Source organism: Triturus cristatus, chromosome 8 (genome assembly GCF_964204655.1).
Source record: "Triturus cristatus chromosome 8, aTriCri1.1, whole genome shotgun sequence".
NCBI lineage: Eukaryota > Metazoa > Chordata > Amphibia > Caudata > Salamandridae > Triturus > Triturus cristatus.
The window spans coordinates 402,532,375-402,547,679 of NC_140591.1; the positions used below are offsets into that span (position 1 = coordinate 402,532,375).

At 44.4% G+C, this 15,305-nt stretch overlaps 1 protein-coding gene across 1 annotated transcript in view; it reads right to left on the reverse strand.

The window, feature by feature from the left end:
- Nucleotides 1-15,305, reverse strand: part of TMEM272 (transmembrane protein 272) — a 97,272-nt gene that overhangs the window by 65,114 nt on the left and 16,853 nt on the right. The window lies entirely within an intron of this gene.

The following is a 15,305-nucleotide window of genomic DNA, read 5'->3' on the forward strand; positions in this document are numbered from 1 at the left end:
AAGAAGGTACCCGAGTGAAATCAGAACAAGTAGACAGACAAAGAAATGCCCTTATGAATGGTATGTATCCCCTTCTGGCCGAAGGATTACCTAAGGCTACTCCGGAGATACCAAAAGACTTGCCACCCCCATTGTTTCCAATAAAAGCACATCCTAAGGGGCATCCTAGAACCGCAGAAGACGTTTTTCTTTCCTCATATTTAGATGACGCAGCTCCCGAGTATGCTAATTCCGCCCCACATAGACCGCCTGCCAGGGAGGTTCAACGCCAAGATCCAGTATCTGTACCTCTACAGCAACAAATCCTGACACAAGTTCCGGCAAGCACATCTGTTTCTACATCTGTTCCTACAGCTACTTCTATAGCCGTGTCCACACCTATAGTTGCTGTATCGCGTTCAACGAATCCTTTCACGCCCGATACCCCAGACGGGGCTACGGGAGGTGCTACCAACATTTTTTCTACGCCACCCAGAATAAATAAACTTACCTTTCCAGAGTCAGCACATTCACGTACCCCCAAACTCATAAATGCCCGTACGCTTAAGGAACTTCTTATAGATTGTAGATATGACCCTGTGCCCGGCAAAGAGGACGAAATGACCCTGGCATCATTACGTATCAGACGAGCGGCAGTGTATTTAGGGAAGTTACCAGGAATGACTGCGCATCTAGATAATATATACCATTTTGTTCAAACAGGGCGAGATTCAGAATGTATTAACAGAGCTATGGAATACCAGAAAGTGGAGATACAGGGGGAACTGTTACGTTTCCTTATAAATTGTGTGATCAGAAATCAAGACCGACCGGGGGTAGACCCGGAAGCAATGCAAATTCTTACCAGATGGAGCCAGAATATATCAGAAGGGAGACATGATAAGCAAAATTGTATAATAGCCATGTGCCGAAAGATCCGTAAAGAGATAGAACGCCTACACGAAGAAAGATTAGCGGTAGACCAGTTCGAACAAGGCGAGGAGGAAGGATCAGGACTGCCCACAGGACAGTCAGACACCATAGCCTATGTAGGTAGAGGAAGATCTTGTAATAGTAATAGATGTCTTATTGACCCGATACGTCCGATATGTCCAGATAATAACAGGAATTTCCAAACACCTATAATTAATATAAGGTCTAACGAGCATTCGTTCCAAGCCGCTGACAAATTACTCCGAGAACGAAGGGGTTATCATTTTCTCGATTCTATGGATGAACAAGAATTAGCTAGGTCAGCTGTCCATTGGGTTGACAGTCCCGGAAAGTATGGTGATGATACAGTAGCACGCACCTTTTTGAATCTCACCCCAGATGAACAGCGTTTAGCTGGGATTTATATGATTCAACAACTCCTTATACTATATCAGAGTCAGCATTCGGATCCTGGTCCCTTGCCTGATATATTGACTGAATTACTCATGAATAGATGGAGAGGTTCAGGTACTAAATTAATTAAAGAAATACTAGAATCAAGAAAACAGTACATTCTTTTTGTATGCTCAGAACATGTCTCACTGCCCATTAAGGAAAGAACCACGTATTACATGGACAGACAGAATCCCTTACGAGAAGTGCACCCAATAAAAGGCGAGGACAATGAGTTTAAACGCGTATTTGTATATACGCCCATATCGAAAATAGAATTGTTAGAAATGAAGAAAGTGGTACCCAGTCATGACAAAGACCCAGCGGGTTTCCACCGAGAAATTAAAGACATGTTACTCATGGGAGAGTATACCTATCCCGACATTATGACAATATTAAAAGTATTAATGCCTGCTGGCATTTATGAAAAACTCAGGGAAAAAGAGTGGGAGGTAGGAGACCAAAAGATAGAATGGTCAGCATTAGAAGCAGAAGAAAAGGCCCGAACTGCAGGAGCAGGGCTTGGGGATAAAACTAAAGCACTACCAGGTTTACTAGTACAGGTACTGCCACGTTTATTAACTACGAAAAAGGAAGATTGGGGTACAATTTCAGCCTGTAAACAGAAGCAAGATGAAGACACTAGTGATTTCTATGCCCGATTTGAAAAATGTTTTGGTATAAATAGTGGCATAAAAGCAAGTAGCGAATCATACCCACATCTGTTTGTGACAAAATTAGTAGAAAATGCCTTGCCTCAAGTGAAGAACAGAGTATTAAAATTCGAGAGTACCTGGCAAGGTAACACTCCATCACAAATGTTACAAATGTTACAGTACCATCACAATAGAATTAGAGAGGAACAAGAACATGAACAAAGACGCATGAAAGACACGAAAATGAAAATGCTAGTCTCCCAGACAGTTCCAGCTGAAGGACATAAAAAGGGTACGACACATTCCGGTGATTCAACAGGACCTGTAAAAGGGATATGCAACTATTGTAAAAAGCCAGGTCATTACGTACACGATTGTCCAGTTTTGAAACATAATATCGCCATAGGTAATACAAAAGAAAGACCACGGCCACCTAGACAGGATCAGAATGAACAAGGAGCCCCGCAGCATGCACAGTCCATGCCAGCTCCACCACAGTCTATACAGTTTGTGCCAGCTGCACCAGCGCTGCCTGTTGCTGCCACCCAAACCACGACACGACAACTGTACCAGACCGCACAGTACGACTATCCTGATTATCAACGATACGCATGAACAAGCCTAGAGAGGGAAGTTGACGTACCCCTTATCGAGGTCCCTGTAGACCAAGAAGGACCTTATGTACATAGTGAATTATTAGGCCAAGACAGAAAAATTTTACTCGATACAGGGGCAAGTCGAACAACTATAAAACGTAGTGAAGTTCCAGGGGCACCCCTCTCAGGCTCACAGAATATTTCCCTTGGTTTTTCAGGAAAACCTATTGTTAATGAAGTGTCACAGCCTCTTCCACTTACGATAGGACCTTTGACCCGAACTACAGATTTATTGCTTACTAAATCATGTCCAGAAAACTTGTTAGGAATAAAAACACTGAAAGCTCTAGGAGCTATAATATGTTGTTCTCCGGAAGGAGTAAGATTGTTTTTACGTGATTTTAAAGGTCACTATGTGTCTAGAGACATGGATCCCCGACTGCAGACTTTACCTACACATCTATGGGCACAAGGCCCTACTGATGTTGGTTGCATGAATATTACACCATATCGAGTCACACTAAAGGCAGGAGTGGTACTACCACGAATGCGACAATACAAGTTACCACCAGATGCTGTAGTGGCTTTACTGCAAATCATTGACGAGCTCATTGCCCAAGGAGTGGTTGTGGAAACAGACTCCAACGTATGTAATTCACCGATAATTCCGATTCTTAAACGAACAGATCCGAAGGCCCCGCCAGTATATCGATTGGTTATTGATCTGCGCGAATTAAACAAATGCATTGTGCCACAATTCCCTGTGGTCCCAGATATCTCGTCATTACTAACAGCTATTGATTCCGAAGCAACATTCTTTACTGTAATTGATCTCAAGAATGCCTTTTTCAGCGTCCCAATAGATCCGGAAAGCCAATATTTGTTCGGATTTAGTTTAAATGGACGTAGCTTTAAATTCTCCCGCGCACCTCAAGGATTTACAGAAAGCCCCAGCATCTATAGCCAAGCACTGAAACGAGAACTCGACAGTATCCATATGCCAGTTAACACTGCCTTGCTTCAATATGTCGATGATCTGCTGATCACCGCTAGAAGCGAACCAGAATGTGAGAAAGCATCGCTGACAGTTTTACAATTTCTAGCCGAAAAGGGGCACAAGGTGTCCCCTTCTAAGCTGCAATTCTGTGTCCAGCGAGTTGTTTATCTTGGACACTCGCTGTCCAAGGAGGGAAGGCAGCTTACACCCGACCGCATTCAGTTAATAGCTAACATGCCAATACCCAAGACACAAAAGGAGGTACGGGCTTTCATAGGCCTCACTTCATATTGTAGGCAGTGGATCCCTCAGTATGCATTTCTAGCAAAACCACTCATTCAGTTGACAACACAGGAGGCAGCCACATCGACTGTTCTCCCTTGGACTCAGGAACATACACAAGCTTTTGAAAGCTTAAAGAAAGCTTTATGTCAAGCACCTGTCTTAGCAACGCCATGTTACAGTAAACAGTTTACACTTTTTGTTACAGAACGCGAAGGTACTGCCTTGTCAGTACTCACACAGGAACAAGCAGGATCACACAAACCATGTGCTTATTTTTCTAGTACATTAGATCCCGTAGCTCAGGCTTTGCCTGCGTGCCTGAAATCAGTGGCAGCAACAGCTTTAGCAATCAGACAAAGCGATGCCATAGTGTTAGGACATCCATTGACAGTTCAAGTACCACATGCAGTAGAGGTTCTTGTAAATAGAACGCAAACACAACACTTGACTATAGCGCGACTTACAGGGTATGAATTAACATTGTTTCAGCCACATATAGAAATCAGACGCTGTAACACATTGAATCCTGCCACACTTTTACCTGTAAACGGAACAGACCCACTAGCCCATGACTGTATTGAAGTTATTACAATAACGACGAAACCCAGACAAGACTTAACCGATGTCCCATTGTCAGACCCACTCCTGACGTTGTATGTAGATGGTTCATGTATGAGAACAAGTACAGGAGACTTAGTGGCCGCTTATGCAGTCACAACAGATACTGAAATCATTGAAACAAATTGTATAAATACCTTGTCAGCCCAAGCCGCAGAGCTCATCGCTCTGACCCAAGCCTGTATTCAAGCCACAAATAAAAAAGTCAACATATACACTGATTCACGTTATGCATTCGGAGTTGTACATGACTTCGGCGTGCTGTGGCGAGAGAGAGGTTATTTAACTTCCCACGGTGCCCACATTCAGCACGGACCCCTCATTCATGCCTTATTAGATGCAATACATCTACCCACTGCAATATCAATCATGAAATGTAAAGCTCATACGAAAGTTACTGATATCATTTCTCAAGGCAATGATCTAGCCGACAGAACAGCTAAACAGACTGCTCAAACTCAAACATCCGACATGACAAAGACAATAGTCCTGACGCCAACACATTGTATGACGGTTAAAGATCCTACTCTTGACGTAATTGATATACAGACACATGCTACACCAGACGAAATAAAGAAATGGACTGAATCAGGAGGGATTCAAACGGATCAAGGATGGATGATGAAGGAAAAGTCTGTGTGGTTCCTTCCTGATTCAATGGTCCAAGTTATAATTAACACTGTACATAGTCCAGCACATCTAGGAGAAAAAGCTATGCTAGATAGCATTCAACACATTTGGTTCAATAAACATTTACGAGCAGCAGCTAAACAAAAAGTTCGTACCTGTATGATCTGTTGTCAGTTCAACCCAGGAAAAAGCGTTCCCGTAGAACAGGGTGGATTTCAGCCTCCTGATCACCCTTTTGAAGCCCTCCAGATGGATTATATCCAGATGGAACGATGTCGAGGATTCAAATATGTTCTCGTAGTTGTTTGTGCTCTTTCCCGTTGGACGGAGGCATACCCGGTTTCAGATTACACTGCCCCGACTACTGCCAAACAGTTGGTTCGAGAATTCTTCCCACGGTACGGTTTACCACGTGTTGTCTATTCAGATAACGGCCAGCCGTTCTCATCCGAATTAATGAAACACGTTTCACTTTTGTTAGGCTATCAGTGGAAATTCCACTGTGTCCGACACCCCGAGGCAGCAGGTCTCGTAGAAAGACATAATCAGACCCTGAAAATTAGATTGTCCAAAATATGCAGAGAGAAAGGTGTCGACTGGGTAGTAGCATTACCAGTTGCACTCTTTTACACGAGAATGGTAGCACACTCTCGAACAGGGCTATCCCCGTATGAGGTGATCTTCGGCAGACCACCAAATATGTGGGGGACGCCCATACCACGCAAAATAACTGACATTGACTGTAATATGCTGACAGATTACTTGGCTTCCTTGATGTCTGCACTACAATCTTGTCGTTCACAGGTAGCTGCAGCTTTTCCTGACAACACTGAGGTGAAACCCCATGACGTAGTTCCGGGAGACCTGGTCCTGGTGAGGAACTTTGATCGAAAGACTCAGCTGGAACCTAGGTGGAAGTCGCCTCAGCTTGTATTGCTCACCACAAGGACAGCCGTGAAGATCGAGGGCAGGAAAGGCTGGGTTCATTCAAGTCATATCAAGAAATTTCATGGACTACAATCGGATGTGAATACCACACCTCGTGTGTCTTCACCCATTGACTCAAAACTTCCTTTTGTTGAAAAGAGTAAATCCGAACTTTATAAACTGAAACTCAGGTCCAATCAGTCAAGCAATTTGATTGTTTAAGTCCTCTCCAAGGTGAAGCGGTTGAATTGTCTCTGACATGTATCCCTTGGACCTGAATAGAGAAAACACCCGAAAAATGTTGAAACGACAGGCGTACTGTAAATCACTGCGTAGTCATTGCATAGTGACGTTATTAATTTTGTTTTTCTTAAGTCTTTTAATAATTACTGCAAGTATATTGTTGCACATATATTATCCTATTTCTAGACATGTTTATAATATTACTGCTGAACATTCTTTTAGTGAATTACCTCCGCTTGAGTTGTCTTATAGATTTGCGCTGCGCAATAACACGTTTATTAGTATGTTACATCATTCCCATCAGGTTAGCAATGCTACAAATTGTTGGATATGTGGTCGACTCCCTCCCTATCAGAATTATAAGGGAATTCTACCTCTCTTTCCATACCCGTTCACACACAACGGCTCCTGTGGAGCATGGTTTAGTTTAATTAATTCTCTAGATTCGAATTCTGCAGTTTATCAAGATAACTGGGTATGGGGAAATTTGAACTTAGTTTTGCTTAAGGTCTGCTACCCTAACAAGGAGGGACTTCCCCAGAGAACAGGAACTGATCTAGAAAATGAAGTGTATGGATTAGGTAATTTTACGCTTAATCTTATGATCCTAAATGTCGAATCCGAAGCTACTCCAATTTTGCCCACTATGTCAATATTTCCAGTAAAGGGTGAACTATGTGTAAAGAAGAATGGTTCCATACATATGGGCCATAGTAGATGCACCACTGTAGTAGAATTTAGTGATCAAGGCAAGTCTACATTTAGAGCTTCTCGCCATTCCTATTTCATATGTGGTCAGACGGCATATGTACGTTTGCCTCTAGATTGGGATGGTACTTGCTACATTGGATTCCTTTTGCCACCTGTTTTTCTAGCTCCTCCTGATTATCACAGAAACACTCATTTAGTAAATAATAGAGTAAGGAGAGATCTCCCAATAGTCGATTACACTGAAACAGCATAGGAAAAATACACAGATTTCAATAAAGGTCTCTTTCCCTATATAGGTACCGTTACTAATAGTAAGCTGATACGTAGATTAACTAGAACCCTTGAAGCAGTAGTGAACGAAACTATTTCCGCCTTAGGCAATTTAACAGAAGAGCAGTCTGCTATGCGGATTGTTGTGCTTCAAAATCGTCTTGTCCTTGACGTCATCCTGGCCGATAGGGGCGGAGCCTGTAGGGTCATCGGATCAAGCTGTTGCATTTTCATACCAGAAAATTCGCCATCTGTATATAAAGCCATAACTCGCCTTCATAAGATTGTAAGCCAGATACATCAGAACCCAGGCACCTGGACTTGGTCCGGTTGGTTTTGGAGTGTATTATCTACCTTTGGATGGAAGGTCCTATCTTTCCTAGGTATTGGCCTTCTCATACTATTCAGTTGCTGTCTATGTCTACAATGTGGACCAGCGATCTGTGGTCTGTGTGCCACATCGTGTATTCCACCACCAAGATTTCATTCGTCACGGAAGAAGAAAGAAGAACAAATGATGTTATATGAACAGATCAATGGATTGATGAAGATTGATATCTCTTAACGGGCAAGTAGGGGACAAGGAGGGAATGTGGAAATATGGATTTTTCTGATCAGTTATGTCCCCTATCTTGGACCCCAACGGTTTCATGTATGAATCACAAGTACATGTATGTTCCTTCCAGTTCCAGTTATGAAGACGCAAACACATGTGCGTCCACCGTCAACATGTCCTTTTTCAGAGCCGCCATGAATAGGCCGGATATTCCATTCCTAAGTATGAAAGGCCACCGGCTTTATATGGTTCACTTATGCCATTTTACAGTCCAGGAAAGTAGGCCCTGAGTCTGTCATCAAACTCTTCTTGCCTTCTGCCTCTGAAAGCTCCAGTCTGAGCCTGCATCTGTGACCATGAACTTTGTCTCATTCTCTGCGCGGCTCACGAAGCCTGACATCAGCCTATTCTCTGCCAAAAACTGTATTTCACCTTCGAAATTATCTGCTCCGTTCCCTGCCCAATGCATTCCTGTCTAGCAGTTTAAGTAAACATTCTTCCAGCTACCGAGCAAAGGCCCGGCTTCTCTGTCTTTATGCAAGTAATTCATAGCCCTATTGCTATGGAAGATTTCCGCCCTCGCATCTAGTGTAGACACTTAGACGCTTGTACACGCACTAACAGTCAGTATAGTCAGTATAGAATAAGATTCTACTTGAAGAGACCTCTCTTTTGGATAACATAGTTCTTTAAACATGGGATGTTAGATATGATTTGGGATTAGGTTGACTTGACCCTCCAGACTTCTGTCGCCACATGTAGAGCTAAATGTCAAGTCCCCTTCCCCCCCTAGTTGCACGTCAATTACACGTCATGCTGCTGCGCGCGCATTTCTGCCAAGTATTTCTGCTGACATTGCGAAATTCTTTCATAGAACCACCCTATTATGACATCACATCTAATGACGTTCTTTTATCACTCCCAGTTACGCCTATTTTTGCTACGCACGAATATATTATCCATACTATCAATTGTTACGCCTCTTGTATTTGCTTCACTGTAATGCCTATTGTATAAAAGTGATTGATTGTCAATAACGTATGTACTTCACTTCCTGAACCTTCGTGGTGATGGAACTTGGAGCAACCGATTATAATCGACCATTGGAATAAAGCCCATTCCGAACCTCTAATACCACGGATTCTGCCTCTTATTTACTGAGCTATTTTATTAAGTTTCTGTATCAAATTAAGTCCCGGTAATTAAATTATTTACCACAGCAGCAGCACAGTGTTGTTTGGCAACGTTACCAATTCGAACACACTGCTGGGGTGAGAGCACACAAATGGCAACGTAGCATGACATGTGAGCTTGTCGGACCCTTTCACCTGATCACTGTCAGCAGAGCAGACAGTCGACACAGTCCTGTGGCAGAGCACCATGCAGACCCATGGGCTGTGAGTCGTGCCCCCTCACACGGGGCAATGGGCAGACGCCAAACAACATATGACTCGTCCAGCAGGGCAAGGTGGACTGAGACCGTTGCTATCCGTAATGATTGGTGTTCATTTCTGCCTCCCCATTTCCTGCACCTCGACATGTTCCCATGCTGCGTGTAAGTGTCTTAAGCATGTACCTGCATGTTGTGGCTGTTGCCTTGCCCGTACTGACACGCACATGCCAATAAAGTCTACGCAACTTCACTGGTGTCTAACTGTGATGAGTGTTGATTAGATTGACCACTTGTGTGCCACAATGAGCATCGTCCCTACTCAGGGAGGGTCTGACTGATGCATGTACAATGGGGGTGGGTCCCTTTTGACAGCTCCACCTCTGTGAGCCAGACTTTGTTTTGGGATAGTTGCTGGCAGACCTGTGCACTTACGTGTCTTCAGCAATGTGAGTATGGTGTCCAACCTCTGATCATGTGGAGCAATGTCATAAATCATAACAGAATGTGTCCACACAGATGTGTGTGAGTAGGTATGCGACATGAAGTTCCGTTGTCACATGTGATGTAGGACACCACTCTTGGCCTGCTACCGATTTGGTCATTCCTACACACAGCCCTATTCAATTCATGGACGTGTGCCTACGTTGGGGGGGTTGTAAGATTGTTGTTAATGTGCAATGGAGACACAGCTAGTACTCACCTTTCACAGTCATCCAATTGGCCATGTGTCTCAGGGATAAACATGCGCATTGATGTCATTCACCAGGGTATAACATCTTGTTTAATCATTGTCCCTACATCCAGCCATACTTTCATACTTCAGTGAACATAGTCATGACACATCTGTGTGATTTCAAATGTTTTATTCACATTCTAGTAAATGACGGACCTGGAGCTGTACATGGCCATCCAAGCCCACATAACATGGAATCCCAGTAGTGGGCCACCTAGAGTCCTTTGGGGATTGAAAGGTGATTTGGAAGAGCGAGAGTGCAGTCGGCAGCAGGATTGCTGTGTAATTGTCAAGCAGTGAAGATGTGGCAGACCGTGTCGGGGTCCGGGTGGATGTCGCAGAGTGTTCCGGGGGTCAGTGGAAGGTGTTGTTCCAGGGCATGATGCATAGGGCAGAACCAGGCAGAGACAGGCCATCTGGCGGTGATGGATGCTACTACCTCCTTCCTCACACAGCAATTACCATCTATGTCTTACTCCTCTGATACTTCTTCTGTGTCCGGTGTGTGTGGTGGTGTAATGGCTGCATCACTGTGTGCCACTGACACATCAGGGTGCAAAGGTGATGGGGCTGCATCACTGTGTGCCACTGACACATCAGGGGTTGGAGATGTGTGTGTCGAAGTTCCTCTGCAGTTATCTGGGGCTGGCTCAGTGGCAGCAATGGCAAGATGATGAACTGCAGGGCATGGGAGATCCCAGCTACATCTCGCTGGTGTTCAGCCGTGGCAGCCGTACTTCCAGCCAGCATCTGCTCCATGGTCTCCACTGTCCTCTGCATCTGTGCCAACTCTGTGCTGTCATCGCTGGTGCCTGTCTGACTAGACAGTTACTATATCCGAGTAATGGCCCCAGCGAGGTCAGCCAAGGATTGTCGGTGAGCATGGTGCGGACAGGGGGTGTCAGTTAGGGACTGTTTGTGGTCCCTGATGGGACTCAGACACCCATGTATGGCATCGAGTTTGGCTGCCACGAGCTCGAAACCCACCCGCAGCTGATCCGCCAACTCCACCTGGCAACCCAACACACGGCATTGGAATTCCATGTATTTCTCGTGGGGGGCCAGGGACACAGCCGTGGTGGTGTGTGTTTCCTGCTGTGTGGTCTGTGCAGGTGGAGGGGGGTCACATCGTGGCAGCTGGCCTGCCCTGCTCCTGGGGGTGGGGTGCGGAGGCTGTCCATTATCCGTTGGAGGGTGTCTTGACATATGTGCAGGTTGTCCTCTTCATCATCAGTGATGGGGCTTGTGGCCTGCTCTGCAGTAAGTGTTGATTGTCCCTCTGCAATGTTAAGGGGAGATGCAGGTTAACAGAGTTTCCCATGTATCTTAGCAGATGTTTACATACAGGCTGCATGACAAGGCATATTGTGACTGTTTTGGTGGAGCTGGCTATTTGATGGCAGACAGTGGGATTTTCGACTACATGATGGATGTGTGGTAGTACCCGTACATTATCATCACACAGTGTCATGCAATGCCAGATGTGAGTGGACAGTTACTATGCACATGCGGAACCTGTTGTGTCCTCTGTTCTGCAGTGTAGGTGTTGCACTTTGTACCACATTGTCGTCGGATGTGCTGTTATTTCTATGTGTGTGTGCTGCAGTGTGCCACAGGGATGAGGGACATGTTCCACAGTCACTGTGCGTGTGCAGTGTGCTACACATGATTGTGCATGTGTGTCATTGTGCCCATCTCCCCTCAGTCCCTGGTCGTTACTCACCCTGTTGCTGTTGGGTCAGGTCATATCGAGCTGTGTCCATGCCCCCAACTCCTGCCACCGTCTCCACGCTGATGACTGTGGCCACCATTTCCTCCAGCTCATCCAGCTCCACCTGTGGCGCAGGACTCCCACCTCCAGTCACCCTTGCTGCCTTCCTGTTGGCGGCGAGCTTCTCCTTGGTTTGGCTGTGCACTTCATGCCAGTGCTTCTTGACCTCCTCCATTGACCTACTCGACACTCCGACTGCAATGAAATTGGTGACGATGGACTGCCATATTTCCGTTTGGGTTGACAGTGCTGCAGTGGAGGTGACGAACAGTTGTTGATGGTGTTCTATCACCTCTGTGACAATGAGACGATCTTCCTGAGGACTGAACCCCGTCTTCCTCTTCTCCTTGCCCTTCCCCGAACATGTGGTTCCAGGCTGGTCCTCCGTGGGGCTTGTGGAGTTCGGGTTGTCCTCTGCACTCGGTCTGGGTGCATCGATGGTGCTACGCAGTTCGAATTGGTTTTGGTGTTATTTTTGTTTTTGCTTTTATAGTGCATTTTCATGCATGATGCGTGGGAATTGCAGGCCTGTCGGTGGTTTTCGCTGATTTTGGTACCACGCTTTGGGGCATCGCAACTTTTTGGGCGTTCGGGTTTCGCATTTTTGGTTTGTCGCATTGGTTTTTATACGGTCATTTGGCGCGATATCGTGCTGCTATCGCATGGTACCGCCGTGTTGGGAATTGGACGTTAAGACTGTGTTTTTTTCTCGTGATGGACTGCGATATGCAAAGTTGCGCTAAGTTACTTTTGCGATGATTATCACATGTTCTTGAGAATATGCCCCATAGTGTTTATGAAGGGAATTGTATGAGGTGTCGACAACCTGTATACTAGATCCAGTACCACTGATCTGTAATGGAGATCAGCATCAAGTGTATCAGCAGAACCAACCTTATATTCAAATCGCCAGCCTTTAACTGGGGTAATAAAATCTGACATCAGCCACTTCTAGGCCCCCTACCTACGGTGGCTGTATGCCCTTGTCCAAAGATATCCATTGTTGGTGGTCAGCCCACAGGATATTATAAATTCAGGACTGCAGTCCCATAAAAATTAAGAGTGGAATTGCATAGGGGTAGTTTAACAGCATTTATCGTAGTCTTGGGAGTGTGATAATTTTAAACGGAGCTTCCCTACCCAAGATGGACAACGGAGCTTGTCCTTTGCAGACACACCTCTTTTCAGCCTATCTACAGTGGGGACCATGTCCAGCTAATTTGGGGGTTCATTGCAATGCACATACCTTAATAAAAATCATCACCTGCAGTATGTAGCTTTGTGCGCCACTTGGAAGCATGGTCTATGTCTCTGACCTGGATATACGTAGATTTTTCCCAATTAACTTTGAGACCAGAGGCTTCCATATAAACCTGTAGAGTTTGCATGAGCCTTGGTCCAGACAATTCAGGTTTCTGAACAAAGAGGAGCATGTTGTCTGCATACAATGAGACCTGGTCTTTAAAGTCTAGCATCTTTAAGGTCAACCTGTGGAATACTTAGTCCTGGGCATCATAGCTTATCCACCCCCAGCAGTTTAATTATGTGGGAAATTAGGAGGAGAGGGATAGAGGAAATTCTTAGCAAGTGACATGCTCAATACAGAAGTGGGGAGTGACTGCTGTTAACCTGAATCTGCGTCCAGAAAAGGCACACAGGAACATAACATAAGTGAGGAAGAAGGGCCCTAAAGACTTCTTTTCCACAACTCAGTTTAGGATTCTCCAACTCACTGAGTCCAAGGCCTTCTCAAAATCTACCATTACCAACGGGCCCAGGCTGACATTTCATGAGACATTCCTAAGGGCAGCTGCAGCCACCTGAGAAAATTCTGCGTGCAGCCTCCAAGCATGAACCAAAGTGTTCATCACGTTTACCAGCATTATCTGGTAAAAAATAAAAGATATTTACATGAGCTTCATTTATATTTTCAAAATAATGTTAAATGAAAACAGCAAACTGTACCTCCTTCACTCCAAAAAAAAAATCAATGATAATAGTAAGCACTCTGATTGAAGGCCTCCTTCTGTAGAGAGCTCACGTTTTCTCTCACTTTAAACAGGAGTCTTGTTTTTCCTTTGTATTCTGGTACTTGTAGTTTTGCCATTTAGATGCATGACTGCAAGCTCTAGAATGCAATGGATGGCCATAAACTGAATGAACTATTCACACTAAACAATGTGAAGTCTGTATAAAGATGTAGTGAAGGATTTATTGGACACATTAGGGACACATGAATCTTCCTACAGGTGTCCCTTTAGGTTCTGTTTGAGTTTTCATATTGGTAGCCCCCAAAGCAATACTTACTACATTGTGGGTTACTTTAGTGTTTTTTTAGGTTTCCCAATTATGATGTATATGACGTAGTTGTCAATGTCAGAAAAACATTTACATTTTGTGGGCTTTAGGAATGAACTGTGCCCACTGTGGTTTAGTAAACAGGTGATGGTAACAGCTGGCCTTCAAGGAGATATTGCTAGCAGTGGAAGATGTTATGATGATGAGAATTCACAATGAAGTAAAGTAATGTTGCTCGGATAATCTTCGCTATTGTTAAGGTAAGTCCTCTGCTATGGGGTGTTGATTATACATCCGGGGAAATTCCTGCTGCTGGTGAATGGAATTTCTCTGCTTGGATCAACAATTAAAGTTTATGATAAAGACGCACTTCACATGTCACACATGAGCTGGGAAATGTCACACATCGGCGCAATGGCACTCTGCAAATTTGGAACTATCACACCTAGGCAGACTCAGTACTTGGCAGCTGTAGTACAGTAGCTCCTGTCTGGCAGCTGTACCATTGAGGTAGTTTCTCCCACTGAGAAAAGTCGATTTATTGTCGAGTATGCACATTCACACCCATTTCTGTGGCCGGTAAAACAGTATGAAAAGGTAGGGAGCAAAATGAATACATCTAGTCATAATACCTTATTTATGTGGCTGCATTTCATGCATTAGTTGAAAGTGCTCATGGAGATGAAAAACATAACCATTTTAAAAGTCGAAATTGTTATAGGAAATGTGTGTAAATTAAAATACAATAACATTATATTTAATTAAAACTGTGTGTGTTTCTGTCAGTTATATTTATACAAAATAGAGAAGCTCACCTCAATTTATTTTCTCAATAAAGCTCATGAATGCTAATGTGTCATTTTCTTTTGTGTTGGACACATTAGGCAGTGTTTGGCCGCAGGCTGCAGACAGCTTTTGCTCTCTATAGACAGAACTAGTCTTTCTACTACATAATTTACATTTAGAGTGGGCTGTGGGTCAGCCCCTTGTTCTTGATTGGATGGCTTTGATGTCTATCTCAGTTGTCTACTCTTGATTCAAGGACTTTCCTGTCTGTTCTTGTGCTTGTCCCACCCTTTGCGGTATCATTGTTGTGACTGGATGAGTTGACTCTTTCCGTGGTATGCTTGAGGAGCTTTTATTAGGGCACTCCATGGGAGCGCAGGTGTTTCTTTGCTCTCTCGCCCTTTTCCACTGTTGGAATTTCTGGACCATTTAAAGCGGAGACCAATTTACTTTGCCAATGCTTGTTTTTA